This window comes from Meles meles, chromosome 8 (genome assembly GCF_922984935.1).
Source record: "Meles meles chromosome 8, mMelMel3.1 paternal haplotype, whole genome shotgun sequence".
Classification (NCBI taxonomy): domain Eukaryota; kingdom Metazoa; phylum Chordata; class Mammalia; order Carnivora; family Mustelidae; genus Meles; species Meles meles.
In genome coordinates this window covers 98948433-98967158 of record NC_060073.1, presented here as the reverse complement: position 1 = coordinate 98967158, position 18726 = coordinate 98948433, and the positions used below count along the sequence as shown (strand labels likewise).

The window sequence follows — 18726 nt, the reverse complement described above, 5'->3', positions numbered from 1 at the left end:
CATGGCTGCTGCCTGCAGTCCTATTTATGGCTCACTGACACCTCTCTGATGGGGTTAAGTATTTGCATTCAGCCTGATTCTCCCCTCTGACTCTGCAGGTTACAGCAACTCACTAGGAGCCCTGAGAAAGAGAAAAAAACCTTCCCTCCAGGGGTCCTGGGTAGGGGCAAATGGATCTCCCCTCCCCCTCCTGCATCTGAAGAGGGCTTCCCTCTGAGAGTTTATGGCAGCCTGACCTCCAGCCTCTGGGTTGGAGAATCTGGCCGCTTCTGTACTACATAAAAAGGGCAAGTGCATTCATTATTATTATATTATTATACAATGTATAATATATAATAGCGATTATGCTGTCAGCAGCCAGAGTCTCTGACCACAGATCAGAGGCTGGGGTGACATAAATCCACCTAGTGAAGCCTTTGGAGGTCCCACGTGAAGGTGAGAGCATTCAACTCCATCTATAAAGGGGGCTCTCAGTGAAGACTTTCTACCACAAGCAACTTTGGAGGTTGAATTTGGGGGGACTGGGGAGATCTGGACAAAGAGCACCTAGTGTATCTGGGATAGGATGCAGAAAAGGTCTCCGCTGCCTCTTCGGAGCCATGTAATGCTACTAGCTCTCACCCGTGCTCGGGATGGAGCCAGATGAAGAGCGACCCAGAGGCCTGCAAAGAGTGAAGGGGCAGCCTTCAACTTCTTGGGTCAGATTCTTTACTGAAAACCTGGCCTGCTTGGGTTTCACTTTCTGCTTTCCTTGCTTACATCAATGTCTTTGTCTAGGCTTTATCCAGGCCCCCTGCCTGTTCTGGGGTCAGAGGATCAATCGCTGCCTGACTGTGGCTTAACCGGCTCCTCTATGGGGAGCAAGGAGCGAATGTCAAGGGGGAAGGGGTTCTCTTTTCCCTTTATGCCGAGGGCCATGTGCTAAGTTGTGGAAGCAAGCAAGCCTGCCTCTGTAGGTGGCTGGGTGCCTACGCCTGGCACTTAGTAGGACTGTAATCTTTTGGGGATGAAAGAAAGCACATGTATGACCATGCAAGTTTGCACTGGTCTTCTTAGAGGGCACCCGTGTGAATTTCCTCCCTGAAGTAAAAGGAAGCCACCCTAGCCGGCCCAGGCTAAAACAGCCCCGCTGGTCGCTCCCTTTATATTACACCACCCGACCCCCAGAACTCTGGGACTTTTTAGAATGAAAATAGCAGTGGCTTAGAATAGGCTTGCCAGGCATTTGCAAAGAGGTGATTTACTGACAAAGCCTCTACACCCTTTTATCTCTCCTGCTGCCCCACCCCATTACAGTCTCCCCCTCGGTGAGCCAAACGCCCCAGGAAGCCCACAGCAGAAAAAGCTCTTGAGAATAGGAATAACTAACCAGAGTGTCATCTGAACACCTTTTCTGGGGCCAGGGTAATGAGAATTATTCAAATGCAATCATAAAAATGAGGCCATCAGGCAGGAATGGGGTGGGGGTGGGGGGGAGAAGGAGTGGTGGTGGAGGGAAAGATTCCTCGCCAGCTTTAAGTTTCATGATTTCGGGGGAGCTCTCTCGGGGTGCACGGAATTTCCCCTCCTCGCCACCCCCCCGAACCCAGGAGGTGGTGCCGGTCGGCCTCGGTGGTGTGCCGAGAGGACGTGGCGTGGGGGTGGTGTGGGTGTCCCCAGTTCCGAGGGGGTCCACCGCGTCCCTCCGTCCGCGGCGGGCTCGCGGTCCGCGGCTTTCTCTCCAGCGCCGTTCTGCCTCCCGCCAGCAGGAGCGGGCCCGCGCCGACGTCTCAGAAAAGCCTCCAGTAGAGGGAGACACTCCAGCTGCGGCTCCGACTTGGAAGCGCCGGGCCGGGAGTGGGTGGGGGCGAGGGGGGTGGGGAGAGAGGGGGAGTGGGGCGAGGGGAGGTGTGTGAGGGGGGGGGGGCTCCGGGGGGCGGGTCCCTGTGCCGCTGACGTCCCGAGCAGTGCTGGGAAGTATAGGCTGTGTTGTCACGCCGGTGTCAGTCTGATGAAGATTGGCATCAGGTAAGCTGTCATTCATTTCCATGTCAGAGACGCTTTTGCAGGCGGCGGCGGCGCGGCGGCGGCGGCGGCTGCTGCTGCTGCGGGCGGCTGCCTCAGAGCGCGTGTGTTTTATTCCAGTCCCCAAGCCAGAGTATTATTCATTGCGACAGGGCAAGGAGGAGAGAGGGAGAGAGGGAGGCAGCAGGGAGGAGAGAGAGGGAGGCAGCAGGGAGGAGGGAGGCAGGGAGCAGAGAGGGACGGCGGGAGCGTGCAGAGAGAAGCTGGGGAAGCGCCGGGAGAGCGCGGAGCGAAGCAGCGCGAGTGGCGCCGAGGCCGGGGAAGGAGGCGGCCGGAGCCGCGCGGCCCGCCCGAGCCCCGGCCCGGCCCGCGCGCAGCCCCGCTGCCGCCGCCGCCGCCGCCGCCTCGCCCCGCTCGGGCCCGTGGCCGGGCGCACATTGTCCGCGGGTGCGAGGAGTGGGGTTGCGGACTCGGACGGCCGTGGGGCCGAGACACCGTAGCAGGCGGGCGGGGAGCGGTGCGCCACGAGAGCCGGGGGGCCCGAGAGTAGGGACGCGCGCGCGGGCCGGAGCCCGGCTGCAGAAAGCTCGGGGCTGGGCGCTCCGCGGGCGAGGCTGGGAACCGCGGGCCGGGTCTACGTTCGCCTGCTCCCGGCTTCGGGCGCCCTTTGGGCCGGCGCTTGCTCGGCGCCACCGGCCTGGAGCTGCCTTATGGACGGCTGCGAGCAGGGGCAGCCCCAGCCTCAGGCCGGGTGACCGGAGTGGAGGAGTCGCGGCCGCGGCCCGCCCGGCCTGGGGAGCCAGGGCGAGTGGGATTTTGCACACGGATCGGTGGGGACAGCGGAGCTCAAGCTGTGGGTTAGGGCAACCGGGCTCCCAGGGGCCACGCTCAGAGACCCTCGCCCCGGGAGGAGCGATTTGTAGGGTAGCTGGCTTTCCGCGGATTGTTGGGAGTCTTTGGAGAGGTCGGGGAGGCGTAGGGGCCCAAGGCGAGGTTTGGGAATCGGGAGCCCTCCTGGCCAGAGAACTAGGACACGAGTTCGTAAAAGGGGGGACGGAAAGCGCCCAAGAGCCGTGAGCTGGGGGGATGGGGCAGAGTCCCGAGTCTGCCGCGCAAAGTTTGCGTTTCTTTCGGGTTGGGCGAGCGGGTCTCTCCTGACTCCCGAATCCGAGGAAGAAACGAGCGAAGCGGGAGGTCTTTTCCGGGGGCTCTGGGCGAGAGAGCCCAGGGTTCTTGAGCGGTGGGGACACGGGCTAGGAATGGCAGTGGGGCGGGGTGGGGGGGGGTTGGCTGGTGGTGGTGCAGCAGCCCTGAATTAGGGCTGGGCTTTAGGGCCACGCTAGAGTTTGGGTTGTAGGATTCAGGCTGTTTTCAGAAGCGGGACTGAAGGGCTGCTGAGTAGCTTAGGGATCGGACCTACACCCCTGGCCAGAGCAGGGGGCTGGAGGTAGGAGCTGGGGGCCTGGGGTTACATCTGAGGCTGGACTCGGCGGAACGGGTGGTGTTTTTAGTATTTTGCCACGGGATCGAGGCTTTTTACTGGGATTGAAGTTATTGAAATTTGGGGAGGGTCGCGTGAGCGGGTCCCCATGCTCCGTGGGCGGAAAAACATCTAGGCAGGCGATGAAAGTAGTTGATCCGGGCCATGGCAAGCAAGCCCCGAATTTCTGCTGCTTCTCCCCGAAAGTGGATCTGGAGCAGAGGACTTGAGGCGCGCAGGACCCGGTGCTAGGAGAAAGATCCCAGGAAGCGGACAAATCGAAGAGACGTTTGGGTGAAGCGACAGGGCAGCCTCGCAGGACTAGGAGTGGATCCGAGAACCGACCTTGGTGGTTCTGCGGGCTCTGAAAGCCACTTGGGGGGCTGCGGGCACAGCGCGGCGGGCGGGTACGGGTGGCCCGCAGGGACCGCGGCCTGCTCGGGGGGCGCTAGCTGCGCGGTGCCGCATCGCGTCCGGGGAGTCCGGGCTGCGGCCGAGGGCAGGGTGGGCTCGAACTCCGGCGTCTTGGCCGGAGCCGCCGGCTCTAGACCCGCAGGCGCTGCCTGTGCTTCCTTCGCCCGCAGCGCGGCCGGGAGCCCACAAGCCAGGCGGCCTGTGTGCTCAGCCTGGGAGACGGGGGCGCTCTGGGTCTTCTGCCCTCACCCCGACTTGTCTCAGGACTTCTTTAGCGTGTTGACTTTTCGGATTTCGAGTGCTCTCCAACTGGTGGAAGCCAAAAGCGTCACATTTTAGTCAGATCTAGGCGAAGCTCCCTTCCCCAAAGCTGAGGAAATGATGGTGTTCAAACACATGATATATTACGCAAAGCCCTAGCCCCTAGCCCTCTCTCCTACCCTGTCGTTCTGGCCTTCCAGAGGCCTCACAGCCTTAGAGAGGGCACCTCCTGTCCCTGGACTCGTGGTCTCCCACTGGAGCTGCACCCGGCAACCGCACTCTATCCTCATGGCTCAGGCCTAGCTCGGCTGGCGGGAGAGAAGTCCCGACCCGGGAGGGAGGTTATCCCTCTGGCCAACTAGGGAAGCGAAGTGTGTAAGGGTCTGTACGAGAGGAAGATTTGAAATTTCCTTTTGGGACCATGAGCCCATGGTCCCAGCCTTCTGCACCCCTCGCACCCCTCGCTCAGGCAGCCAGCCGGCGCTTCCGGGGCTCAGAAGACGCTAGACCCACGAGTGGCCGACAGGGCCCAGGGCCTCGCTACTGCCCGGCGGGCGGTGGAGCTCCAAGGCTGTTTTTTTGCAGGCTTGGCATTCGTGAGCTCTCCCGCCGCAAGCCGGAGGGCGGGAGGGAGCCATGACCCCACCGAGACTCTCCAGTCACCGCCTCCCCTTTGTGAGCGCGAAAGGCATGAAAGCTCAGAGAAAGAGAAGCTGCTCAGAATAAGGGGCAGGGGGTTACTGGAGGGAGATGGGCCCAGCCACCGCTCACCGTAAAAGGCCTCGTGCAAATTGCACTGAAGGGTACCCAACTTGAGACTGGCTGTTTTATGATCCTTTCTGGGAGTTTACTGCGCCATGCTTTTAAGTCTGTAGATTGCTTTAAGTTAATGAAAGTGCTGCTTTCAAAAGGGGCTTTTATGTGCAGCGGTGGCAAGGCCAGTACCTCCCCTTTACTCTTCCAAAATGGGCCTGTTTAAAAAGAAGGAGGCTCCTGGAGTTCCCACATGGACAGAGCTTGGGGGAGGACGCCATGTGACAATGAGGAGTAATAAAAAATCAATGTCCAAGTAATTCAGAAAGAGGAGTTTACTTCTTTCCCAGTCCAGGTCACCTGTGCCGTCTGATACTGCCTTTTGGACTTCCACTGAGTCTGACTTTAAGTGCCCCTTACACCCTGTCTCAGCACAGCTTTATGTAGGCCTGACCCTGTTCAATTAAACTCCAACTGGATTTCAGGATTTCAACTGGCTGCCAATTCAAGCTGCAACTAAAATATTTACTTGCGGCTAGGGGGGAGGGACCTTGCCTTGCATTTAGTAAGACAGATGTGTTAAAATGTCAGGGAGAAAGGCTGGGAACCTTGAGAAGAAACATGGAAGGCTATTTTTCAGCGCTTTCCCCTTTTTCAATCTATTTGGCACAAAAGGTGAGAGGACAAGGTTTTTGACTAGGTCCTAACACAGAAACTGCAGTGGGGCTGGGCTGTGGCTTTGACCGCATGTCATAACCATTTAAACTGTGGTTAGTTGTTCAAAGCTCAAAGCTTCTCCAAGCTGGGTTTCATTAACTCTACACCAGTTGCCTGGAAGTTCAGTAGCAATAAATTGTATAAACACATTTGAAGTAAGTTAGTGATGAAATAAGGAGAATTACTGTCTTGTGAGTGGAGAATCCTGAATTCATGGAGTTTTAACTTAACTGGAAACATACCTCCTCTCCCTTGGCCTTGATGTTTATGGGTGCACCAAAGTGTGTGTTAAATTTCTGTCTGCCATGTCCATCTTCAACCTGGGACTGTAACTCATTAGGGACCAAGGCATGCCTAGAAAGCAAAAGGCTGGGTTTTAAAGGGGGCTCCATTAGCCTGGTTTAGAAACCAAACCAAACCCATCAACCTGACTTCCTTACCCTGGGTGAATGCAACATAAACAGCCGCAGAGCAGGCCAAATTAGATTTTTAAACGTTAGCGGCTTAATAATACTGTGTTGTTAGCAATTGAATTTGTTTTTATTAAAGAAACAACTTATAAAATTTATAGGATTCCAACATGTTGCAAGATTTCCTTGCTATTTATTTAGTGCCCCCCCCCAATTCTATCTCCAATTTCAGACTTTTGTTCCTGATTTATTTAATTTAAAGCACATTTTCTAAATTAGTTCGGGGAAGGTGAGAAATGCTGTTATAAGTTTTCCTTTTTCTGATGCTGTGTGGCACAAGGACTGTGATGCTGTAAGATATATATAAACGTGTGATGCAATTGCATGCGAAGCCAAGTGTCTGGATCAAACAAGATGCAGATCAGAGTATGGAGAGGGCGAAGCGATGCCACGGAGGAAAAGCAGAGGAAGTTATACGGAAAATGAAATCATCGTGAGCCACCGTCAGCCTTGGTTCTAGCCAACACACCATGCTTTGTATAAAAACACTTCACATGCGATCTGTGACTTCTTGAAGATTGAATTATATTGAGAAGCAGAATTTAGAGGGAGTAGCTGCCCTGGCTGGGTTCTGGCCAGGCTGCATGGCCAGACTTGTTGCGATGGGGATCTGCTAATTTAATTAAATCTAATACCTGGTGGGAAAGGGAGGAAGGAGATAATCAAGGTTGGCAGGTCAGCATGCTGAGCTAGTGTTTAAGCCGAAATGGGGGGGGGGGTGCTGGCGGTTTTCTGCTTTGTTACTGTGTCTGGCTGCATGACTCCTGCGGGTCACCTAGCTTCTGGATCTTCATCTGTAAAGTGGAATGTATCACAGGAATCCCTTGTTAGGCCAGGAGGGGCGAATCTCGCATGACTCCCTGACTCCCACCGTGGGTGTGCTCTAAATAAAGGAAACGAAGAGAGAGGCTTCTGCGCAGCAGTCACATTCTTCCCTGTGTTTTCCTTGCCTGCCTGATCCGGAGCCTTTCCCGGAAACTCTCAGGAGTTCTGAGACAGGGAGGCGAACGGCCGATCGCCCGCCTTTCTTTACATCCTAGAATTTGAAAATCCCACTGCGATCCCCAAGCCCACCTGCACTTTATCAGGAGGGGCAGTTAAGTTGGGGGAACGAGCAGGGCTTCTCCCCGGTGGTGCTACCTGGAAGAGCTTCCAAGCATCCGATAAAACACAGAATCTGACTTATTGGAAACCCAGCCCCTTCCCTTTGTGCCAGCGGAAAGAAGAGGCCTAAGCTTGGACTGGTGTGTGACATCTGGTCAGGCTGGGGGGATGGGCGCCGGTCCGGAGCTAGCCACAGCTTGAACCTCACTTAGCAGTCTCCATGCTGGCAGATCAAAGCAGATTCTGGGCCAGAAAGCCCAAGAAGTTACACCCAGCACTTACACAAAAGTGCATCCGCACTTGGAGTCTCCTCCTCTCCTCATGCCTGATATTTCAATGCTAGCCTTGATACTGGAGACGTGGCTCCAGTGGAATGTCTGCCTTTAATTCTCCCTCGTCCATGGGGACGTCTTGGGGCATTTTTTTTTCCTCCACACATCCTCCTCCAGCGGTCTTGAGCAACATCTTCGTCTCCGTTCTGATTGGGGGTGAGAGCAGGGAGACGCCCGGTAGAGGTAGAAGGAGCAACAGTCTCGCTAAGGAAATGCACACGAATTGGAGGGCACAGTCCTTCTCCCAGAGCTCGAGCTTTCGCTCCATCCAGATCCCCCAGGAGTAAGGGAGGAGCAAGCCCTCTGGCAGCTCGGGAAGAGCTCGCTGCTGCAAACGTGCTGTCTTCTGGGGGATCTGCTGTTTGGCTTGGATGCCTCACCGCAGGCCTTGCCTGACGGGGTTTCTAATTACAAGAAGGCCGTTTCTGCTAAGACCTATCTCACTAAAAACACATCCCTGTGTGTAATAAGAAACCCTAAACCAGGCAGGATATTTAAAAACTGAAGCAATGAAGATTAGATTAAGTCTCCACCAAACAGCTTCGTTCTCATATTATTTTTGGCTGGAATGTGGAGAAAAGCAGCTGGCCCTGGGGCCCTGAGCAGGATCTTTTGAGGGTTCGGATGGGGCTGGAGTGAGTGGTGGTGCTGCTAGTTTCTCTGCTTAATAGGAATGTGGCCAATTTCAGTACAGCTCAGGCAAGGCAGTGGGGGGTATCCAGTGGGGGATGAGGGAGCCCCCAGGGTTGGCAGAGGCCAGATCCGCCGAGCAGCCTCAGAATCAGTGGGTCACAGAGCACTGCGAACACTTTTAAATTCCCCTACCTCATTAGGACCTCGTCTCTTGTGTTCAGCTCATACTCTCCCTCCCAGTCCTATCCCAGGCCTAATAAACCCACCCATTCTCCACATGGCCTTTGGAGGAACTTTGGGTTCTTTGGGTACTTTTCTGGTTGGAGAGAATGAACAAATCATTGCCCAAGATTCCTGGAAATAAAGCCTAGGAACCTGACTTCACAAGCCCTTTTCCTGTCCTGCCGGGGAGAGACAGCGTGGTCTTCATTCATTCCTTTGTTCCTTGGTCCAGCAAATAGTTATAGGATGTCTCCTTTATGTAAGTAAGCCTGGTACAGTTCTAGGCATTGAGGCTACAAGCCGCAACACCAAACAGGACAAAAGCATGTAGCCACAACGTCCCTGTCTTCCAGGAGCTTGCCGGCTGTGGAAAGAGTGCCAAGTTGGGCTTAGCCTCGGATAAAACTGTCCTGAGAACCTAGCTCTATTAGTTTCTAATTGAAAGAATTTAGACATCTTACTTAATATTTTTGATCTAGCTTTTCCACCCGTAAAGGGAGAAATAAAAGTATAAAGCTCAAAGAATTGTGGAGAGAGCATCTGTAAAGTGTCTGGCATACAGCAGAGACTCAGTCAGGCTCCTCTCCCTCCCCATGTTATTTTGGGCAAGGGATCCAGTCGGTGGCTTACCCAACTTCCCCGGGTATGTGGCCTGGGGCCTTCCACGGGTCCCCGGCTCCATCAACAACTGTTGGGCAGCCAGTCACACTGTGGCCTGATGCTGCCCCCTGCAAGCTGACCCCCACCAGGGCCATGGTGGAAGTAGACACACAGACTCTGTCCTCAGGCAATGGGCAGTTTGCGGGTGGACACACTCAACCTAGAAACACCCAAGAGGTGACACACAGATGCGCGGAGGTGCCGCGAAAATGGGCACGAATCGGCTGTTGGAGCAAAGGAAGCTCAAGTGGATGGGGTGCGGCTGAGTAACGAGGAGAACATGGAGAGCTCTCAGCAGGGTCAGTGCAGGGGTGGGGGTGAGCTCTGGCCAGGCAGGGCTGGAGGGCGAGGGGCGGAACTCGAGACCCTGCAGGTCACAGGGCTTATAAGGATTGCTGGGGGCCAACCTGAACTAGAGTGAGGAGGTCAGCCCCTCCCCAGCACATCAGGGGGTCAAGTGGGCCACCACTGCCTCCTGGGTACCACCTAGGCTTCCCTGGGTTGGCGACTGAGGGATTTTTCCCGTTGGCTTCCCAATGCATAAAACTTAGGTTAATGACTCTGCATGAAGCAAACCGACTAATTCCATTTCTGACTACAACAGAACGCTCTTGCCCACCATCCCTGCTTTTCCTAAGCTAAGAGAGCAGAGATTATAAGTCCACACCTGGGCCTCTCAGGGTCTGTGAAGCTGACCCACATCAGAGTGGTTGGGATGATGGCAAGAATAACAATTTGAACTTGGAGTTGGAGGATGGTGGATTCTGTTCTAGACCTGGTTCCTGCCTGTCTGTGTGACCTTCAACAAGTGGCTGACCTCTGGGTGTCAGTTTCCTCACTTATCCAATGAGAAGCTTGATTTGCTCTCACAGGTCCCCTTACAGCCCAAAGTTCCATGAATCTCTGTTTCCTCCCAACCTGATTGCTTCGTGATTACGCAGTCATTGAAACCACCACAGCCACCACCAAGCCACCACCTGGCAGCAAAGGCACACACTGGGAGGGCTTGGGCCCTAAGTTGCCCTTGTGTTGTTGGGTCTCAAGATAGCAGATGGCATTGGCTTTGACTTGCCTGATGGCCTTCCTGGGCAAATGAATGGGTCCTACCAATAGCAGTGGGCCCAAGAGGACAGACTTTCAGTCTAAAGACTCAGTGGCCTCTTCATCAAGGGCAACACTTACTTCTTTTGTCGAGATAGTGTGGTGTTGGGAGAAGGAACACAAGCTTTGGAGTCAGATTCTGGGTTCTGACCCTGGTTCTACTACTGCTAAGCTTTGTGTCTTTGGGAACCTCACTTAAGCTCTCTGAGCCTCCGTTTTCTTGGAGATATGGTTAGGAAAATAATAATACAAAGCACATAGGAGTGCTATGAAAACTCTGGAACAGAGTATCTAAAAGTGCTAGGCACATGGTAAGCTCATGGCACACATTAATTTTCTTTCCTAATAAAGCCCTTCCCCAGACGCTCTCTCATTTAACTTCGTGAAGCAGCTGGAATGGGCATTGCTATATCATTTGACAGGTGAGAGGAGGTGGGGCTCAGAGAGTGGCTGTGGGGGGGGGGGTGGTCCAGGAAGGGACGGTGGATGTCTCCACCTTCACATTAAATAGGGTGGCCCAGGTCTACGAGGTCTAACTTTTACAACAACGCTCCGTTCTTTAGGCTCTTGGAGACAAAGCAAGCACCTTGCCGAGCTCTGAGAGCTGCTTGGGCCCGAGCTCCACTTATTCCTCTCCTGAGAATCTCTTTAAAGGAACCAGCAGAACCCATCTTCTCTGTTATCTGTATCTTTTTTTGGCCAACTCTGGGAAGAGCTACCAGATGTTAGGGAAACCAACACCTAGAAGATGATCTGTATTTTTACTTCTACAAGCCTTCAGTTACAGGTGGGGCTGGGCTGGCCAGCACAGGGGGTGGGGGTAGGTTTAGAGGTGGGGGGTAGAGTGATGGCAGTGGGTAGGGGTGGCAGACTGCAAGGCAGCCCAAGTTGTAAGCCCCCCGGGAGCCTGGGGTGATGAGGATGGAGGCTCACACCATGGTCCTCTGACTTGCAATCCTGACAGACACCAATGGACATTGAGCCCATTAGTAGTAGGGCTTGCTAACTCTGTTTAGGCGTGGCATCAAGGGTAGCAGTGTGGGTCTGTGGTAGAAGTGGGGGAGGGAGCCCCACACCCAGAGGTTCATCTGTTTTTGCTCTGACAGCCCATTGTCACTGAATGATAATCTGTACCGGGTCTGTGTTAAGCCTTGGGAGTACAGGATTGTTCTTGCCCTTTCTCAGGTGAGGCCGTACTCTGTGTGGATTGTGATTCCAGTTCCAGGCCAGAGGCCGAGAGAGGCCCAGAGAGGCTCCTGGGTATGCGCAGGGCCCCGTGGTGACAGGTGCTTGTTCTCACTGCTGAGCCCTCCCTGGTGATTCATCTGTCCATCAGCAAGCATGAGCTGAGCCCACTGTTTAACGAATGCCCAGTAGCATGCTGCATTGAAATCCAGGCCTTTTTCTCCAGGAGCTATCCGATCTTACTGCAGAGCCCAGACAAATTTATGTCAGGCTGGAGATAAGCTGTGTGACCTTTGACATGTCTCTTAATATCTTTGGTTCTTAGCCTCTCATTTTATACAATGTGGAAGTTACACAAGATGGCTTTTAAAGCTCCTTCTGGTCTACTATTTATGACCCTATGGACTATAAATTCTAAAATGTGTGGTCCAGACCCCTGGGCACCATGTGTCTGGAGAAGGTGGTGGGACACCAAGGGACATCTATCCCTTTATTGGTAGGACCTGTCTTAACTCTGATTAAGTGAGGGGAATGGAAAGTAGTAGACAGAACAGCTGTTGGGCCTCACCAGTTTGGTTGTGGGGGCTAGAAGAGCTCCTGCTGGCAGGCCTTCTGAGTTCTTCAGTCTATAGACAGAAATCAAGCAGGAGAGCCCAGTGATATGGGAGCTCAAGTGTGCTGCTCTCCCATGGCCTGTGTTTAAGTGGCAGTCTTGCCCTGCTGCCACGTGGGGAGTCCCTCTCCCACCATGCCCTCTCCCAGCTCTGGGAGGAGAGAGCCAGACTCACAGTGGGGCAGTAGTCCCCTGGAGCACTCCTCACTTGTGTTTGATCTGGAGGAAAGCCAAGGAGCTGGATGGGATTTCCCCAGCCATCCCTGGAGACTGTTCCCAGGGAAAGTGAGTTGTTCCTTGCACTGGCATAGCTCTCGTTGGTAAGGCACCCCAATACATTAGAGTCTCTTAGTGGCAATGAGATGGGGACGGCTACCTCCTGCTGACTTCCAAATTGCTAGGAAGGCCGCTTTCCAGCTGGACATCTGGTCTCCTGGAATACTTTTCAAAGTCATCTCCATTGGCTCTGGAAGGGGAGATGGAAGGAGAACTTCGTTCCCAGGCTGTACTCTGGGAGTGCCATTAGCTGCTGGCAAGGAGGAAGGGAACTTCCTTGGCATTCTTTTGCACAGAGTCGTGGTGCGGGCGTCCCTGCCTGAGCATGGCAGAACCGGACTCTTCTGGGGAGGGGGGAGATGGGTTGCCACAGTTAGCTTGTAGATCATGGAAGAAGAAGGATTTTTCCTGAACCCCGTGATTTTGGGGTAGCTGTGCAAAGCCACAGACTGGGGGCTCCTTCACCACGTGCTGGGAGCTCTCACCTCTTTATCTAGTCATCACCATGGACCTGAGAAAGAAAGCAAGCCTCGGGGCAGGTTAAGAGAGAGACTGTGCTCAGGGTCACAGGGCTGGCTCGGTGTCACTCTGGATGGGAAGTCTTCCTAGCTCAGCGTGCTGCCTGCTCTAGGGAGTTGCGTGCTTCCGGAGTAGTTTCTGGACTCCTGGCCGCTTCCTTTCTCCACTCCCTCCTACCCCCACAGGCCCTGCTCCAGTGCATGTGCAGTTCCGTGTGAGATCTAGAGCTCTGGCCCGGCCGGGTAGGTCATGGGTGGTGCGACTGTGGTGTGGCAGGAAGGGTGTCTGAGGCAGGACAGTGTGGAACAAGCCAAAAGCTGGGTTTGAGCCTTGACTCAGCCATGTTTACTGCGTGACCTTAAAAGCTGGCCCCACTTTCCTCATCAGCTAAGTGGTGGTGATAATGCATCCTGTCAGGGCTGTGGAAAGGGCCAAATGAGTTAATGTATGTGGATGTGTTGTGCCTGTTTCATAAACATAAATGAAAGCGCCCACACAGTGCCTCACATGTAATATGTGGGGGAGAAAATTGGTTGGCAAAGATTCTATGTTTCTTATTAGTTTAGAGTGAGTCATTCACGCAGATACCTCCTCTCGGGCCCACTCAAAGAGTGAGGACAACCGTGTTCTAAGTAATCAGAAGTGGGCAGAACGGCCTGCCACGCTACCCATGGCCAGGGCATGAACCGTTCCCTCTTGGTGGTTTCCAGAGTCTGGCAGAGATTTGCCGAACCTGAATTCCATGCCTACTGTGTGTCTTTGTTCTCTCTTGTGCTTCCCCATCTAACCCAGCTCAGGGGCCGTCTAGGGCCTGGTGTGGGGGTTGGACTCTGCCAGGTCCCATCAGCCCGAACGAAGTCTTCATCTGATAGATTTTTTTTATTGAGCACCTTCTATGTGCCTAGAGCCTGCAGAAGTCCTACGGATTTGACTGTGAACTAGACCAGCCCGTGGCGGTGTGGCGGGGGGGTGTGCATTGGAGTTCTGTAGGCGATTACTGAAACCATGATATGAGCCATAGAGAAGTCTGGAAAGGCACAAGAGCATAAACAGGGAGTGTAACCTATGCTGGGGGTCTTGGAGGGCAACCTTGTGTTTAATCTCTCAGATGAGGCCCTCTCTAGGTGAAGAGTTAGCTAAGCCCTCCATCCCTGGGGGCTCATTTTCTGTCCCTGGCAAGGGCAAAACAAGGTGAGAGGAAGACAGTGGGCACTAGAAAAATCCCACCAGGGAGTTTTGCTCCCATCTGAGTTTCCCATCCAGGCTGTGTCACAGAGCAGAGGGGATGCCATTCCCACACACCCTCTAGCCCCCGACCCACTATCATGCTCTTTAAGGGCATAGCTTTCAGGAGAAGCCTTTAGAAAACCACAGGCATCCCTTCCCTATTCTTCCTGAAGCCCAAACCCTGGCTAGGGCCTTGATAGTATCTGGGGGTACCTGGTGATGTTCACATGGATGGCTTACCCGAGTCTGATTTCTGGAAAGTCCTCATGGATAGCAGCTGTGAGCTGGAGAGGAAAGCCTCATCCTTCTTTCTCAGCACCATCTGGGGAGTTGGTACTTATTGGAAGATCTGACCCCCTTTCTTTACAGGGGATGGAGTCAACTTCTTGACATTGTTTCCTTGGTGCATTGGTAAAGCCCTGTCATCCTTTCAGAAACACTGGGGACAGTTTGTGACAATTTTGCAGTCTAGTACTTTGGACAAGGCCGTAGAGAGGAGAGGGAGGAGGGAGTGGCCAGAGAGATGAATGGACTTAAGTTGCTAGGGCCATAAATCTAGTTACATAAATACATAAAGGAAAGAGGCTTTCAAGGGTGTAGCTGATGGTGGCTCCTTGGGTGAGGTTTAGTCATCCCCTGGGGCTGGCAAAGGGATTTCCTTCAGGGTCACACAGGTAAGAGTTTCAGCCCAGCTTTCGCTACTTGCTGGGTGTATGATCTTGGACAATTACCTAACCTCTTTGAGCCTTAGTTTCTTACCTTTTGTGAAATGGGGGAACAATGGCTTTTTGCAGGGGATGAGATGAGACCACACAGCAGAGAGCCTGGTCTGGTGCCTGGGATCTAGAAGGTACTCAGTGTGTGTGAGTTCCTTTCCTGTCACTTCCTTCTCTCTCCCGCACAGTGCTGGACAGCGAGGAGACCAAAGTAGCCCTTTTAGGAAGCAGGAGGGAGTAGGGTGCAGGAAGACTATGGGCCTCTCTGGGGAGCACAGCTAGAGTGGCCATCTAAGGAGATGTCGAAGTCAGAGCCTGGCTTGGTTTCCCTGAGGGTAGGGGAGGCAGTGCTCTGGGTCTCTGGGAAGAACCAGGACCACATAGGTGATCTCAAGGAGGCCCGTGAAGCAGCGTTCATGAAACAGGGAATGGGAGGCCCGGGTGAAGGAAAGAAGGGAGGGAAGAAATGAACATTTATGAAGTGTCTGCTACGTGCTTAGCATTGAGCTAAGTAATTTAAGTACCCACTGTTTCAATTCTATGAAATTAGAAGCATAAAATCTTAAGTCATGAAATCTCAGAACTAGGAAAGACGTCTGTCTATTCCAGCCTCTGTATGTTATATATGGAGAACTGAAACTCAGAGAGGGGCAGAAGCTTGTCTAGGGTCACACAGAAATTCAGCAGCAGAGCTGAATCCGAAACTGCCCAACTCAGGGCAGTTGGGGCAGAGCAGAAAGAGCGTAGAGCTTGGAATTGGAAAGACGAGCTGTGACTACAGACACACTTCAAGACACTCACTTCCTCCCTGAACCTCAGTTCTCTTAGCCGTCAATGGAAGAGTAAATCCTCCAGCCTAGCAGTGGCCGGGATAAGGAAATGCGACAACCAGTGCGGCATCAGGCCCTACCTCTTCCAGCCCAGGCCTGTCCCAGGAAGCTTAGGGCTCTGGCCACACCCACAGGGCCCTCTGAAGAGCCCTGAGCCTGTCCCACTTCAACCCCCAGGGTGCTTAATAAACAGCAGGCGGGGACATTCAGTTATTCTTCAAGAATTAACTAGATGCCTCACGTGTGTGCCAGGCACTGTTTTGGTGTCTAGAATAGAAAGCTGAGCAAAATCAGAAATAAGCCTCCATCTTGATAGAGTTTACAGTTGGATGGAGTAGAGAGGCCTTAATAAAAAAAAATAAATCATACAAATAAACATGAGAATACAAGTGTAATAAGAGCTCTGCGGGGGAAGAACATGAAACCCTGAGAGCATTTAGCAGGAAGAGTTTATTTAGAGAGTAGGGAAGAGTGTCTGAGGAGTGATGTTTGAGCTGAGGCCTGAAGGGACATGGGGCATCACTGAAGAAAGGCATTTGGGAAGAGTGCCCCAGGTGAGGGAAGCAGTAAGTATAAAGGCCCCAGGGAGAGGAGGGGTTGAGAGATGGCAAGTGGAACTTTGGGAGGGTTTGAGAGGCAATACGAGGACGAGGACGGATTCTGACTCTGGATCAGGCTGCAGCTTGGGTGAGATGGGAGAACCCAATAGGAGATTCTGGAATGGAGACCAGGCTCAAGTCTGGCTATAGGCCTGGAGAGAGAAACAGATTATCTTCAGGCCTCAGTTTCTCTGCCCCAAATGAAAGTAATAAAAGTCAAATAATAAATAGACTACAGGTCCACAGTGGAGAGGAGGGAGGTAAAAATGAACAAATGGACAATGTCCTTGGCTTTCACCATATAAATGAATGGTGTCAAATTCATTTCTGATGAATTTGGATTCATAATTGAATAAAAGCCAAAGTCCTTACCATGCTGAATCTCTACCTCCCTGACTCAACTCCTGTTGCTGTGTGCCTCACCCCTCTCCTGTAGCCACACTGACCCCAGACCTCCCTGTGGTGACCGGAAAAGTCAGACATGCTGCTACCTCAGGGCATTTGCACTTGCTGCTCCCTCTGTCTGGAGCACTCTTTCCCCCACATAACTGCCTGGCTTACTCCCATGGTTCCTCCAGGTTTCCACTCCAATGTCATCCTCTCAAGGGAGGTCCTTCCTGAGGACCCTAACTAAAATGAAATTCCATTTCTCCTATCCTTGGCTTCCCCACTCTCTTTTATTTTTCTCCAGTATAGATCAGATTTTGTCTTTTTTCCTACTCCTATAATCCATAAGTCCACTTGCATACAATGAAAGCTCAGTCAGTGTTCGTGGAAGGAATGACTAAATGAGGAGAGCTGGTTGCTTGTGAAATGAGTTGGTAGGTTGATACAAGAATGCTTGTTCCCTTACTCTGAAATGGAGACATGGGATGTCAGAATTGGAGGGAACTGGTTTTTGAACAACTGTCTCATTTAACCTCTGAGGAAAGAGAAGCCCAGAGAGGTTAAGGGGCTTATGAAGAATCACACAGCATAGAACTAGGCCTGTGGTATTCACTCCAGGATCTTTCTACAGGGTTTTGGCTTTTCTGCATAACATAGCTCCTGGAGGAGGAGGGGTTTGCTCTGCGGGTCCCCAACTTTCAGGGGGTGGCATGTCCAAAGGGTTCTGGCTTCCTTGAATTCTTTTCCTGGGGCCTCATTCCAAGATGAGCTGCTACTCGTCTCACTGTGAGGCACTTTGGGGCCATCCTTGGGGGTGTTGGTAAAGGTGATCTTTGGCCACTGACAGGCTGACATATTTCTCTCCCTAATTCTGGGAAGTAACATGAAGGAACTGTCAGTTTTCTGTGAAGTTCAATCCACAGGAAATGATTTTACAGCTCTTACTTGGTGGGAGTCTGCCTAACATGGGGAATAGTGCAAAGAAGTATTAGTTTCTGGTCCTGCATTCCAAAAACTTCTAGTCCAGCCAGGGTGACAATATCTTATTAACATCAGTATTAATATTAAAATAACCATAATAGCAAACACTCATTGAGCAGTGACTATACACCAGGCATTGTTCTAAACACCTGATGCCTTATAACTCATTTAACTCTCACAAACACTCTTTGAGGTGGATGTTTGCATCTTTCACATTTGAGTAATCTGAGGCCCAGAGAGGTTAAGTCACCTGTTTGGAGTTACCCAGCTAGTATGTGGGCAGGCCAGGATTTGAACCCAGGCAGGCTCTCACCAGTGCTCATCCTTTTTTTTTAAAAAAAGTTTTTATTTACTTATTTGACAGAGAGAGAAATCACAAGTAGGTGGAGAGGCAGGCAGAGAGAGAGAGAGAAACAGGCTCCCCACTGAGCAGAGAGCCCGATGCAGGGCTCGATCCCAGGACCCTGGGATCATAACCTGAGCTGAAGGCAGAGGCTTAACCCACTGAGCCACCCAGGAGTCCCCAGTGCTCATCCTCTTATTCATCAAGTTAAATAATAGCGCAAGATAAGAATACAAGACCCATCATGAAGAGGTAGGTGTGAGGTCAGGGGAGGAAGCTTCACGGCAGGTTGCAGTAGTCCTTCATGGCTATGGCTTCCTGGAGGAGGTGCTGCCTGACTTAGAAGAGGTGTGTTTGGATAGCTGGAGAGACGCTTGGCCCTGTCTTCTGTCTTCATGCCCGGTGAAGGTGTTGTCACAGGCCAAGTCCCGTTCTCCCTCCGTACATGCATACACTTGGAGATGACAGACATGAGTGAGACCCTCTACCAGCTGCCCAGTGAGAGCTGGGAGGACAGCCTGGCCCAGTCTGACCTCCCTCCTCATGGAAACAGTTCCCCGTGACCCTGCATTATAGAGATTCCACCTAGATTCCTGGTAAGGAGCTTCCTGAGCAAAACGCTATGGATCCAGGCTTCTTAAATGTTTTGGCGGGACCTCTGAGATCCTCTAAATGGTCTTCAAAATTGTGGCTATCTGTAAAATGGGCCAGTAATCCCCTACTGGGGGGTTGTTGTGAGTATTTGATGGGGGCAGTGTCTCAAAAGAATCTAGCCCAGTTGCCAAGTACCTCTTTGCTTCTGTCTGCTTTCCTCAAGCCCCAGCTCAGCTCAGACCGGCTTCTCTTGGTCTTAGTCTGGAGCTGGGACACAGAGAAGAGAGGTTTCTCTGTATAACCTG

General features: G+C 52.7%; 1 protein-coding gene across 3 annotated transcripts in view; it reads left to right on the top strand.

The window, feature by feature from the left end:
• Window positions 1–18726, top strand: part of PKNOX2 (PBX/knotted 1 homeobox 2) — a 307718-nt gene that overhangs the window by 50767 nt on the left and 238225 nt on the right. Inside the window, exon 1 of one of the 3 annotated variants that reach the window (XM_046016855.1) lies at window positions 1940–2007. The exons of 1 other annotated variant lie outside the window; for it this stretch is intronic. The gene's annotated coding sequence lies outside the window, so the exon portion shown is untranslated. Of the gene's footprint in view, window positions 1–1939; window positions 2008–18726 lie in introns of those variants that run through there. One more of the 3 variants, XM_046016857.1, reaches the window with a different exon arrangement.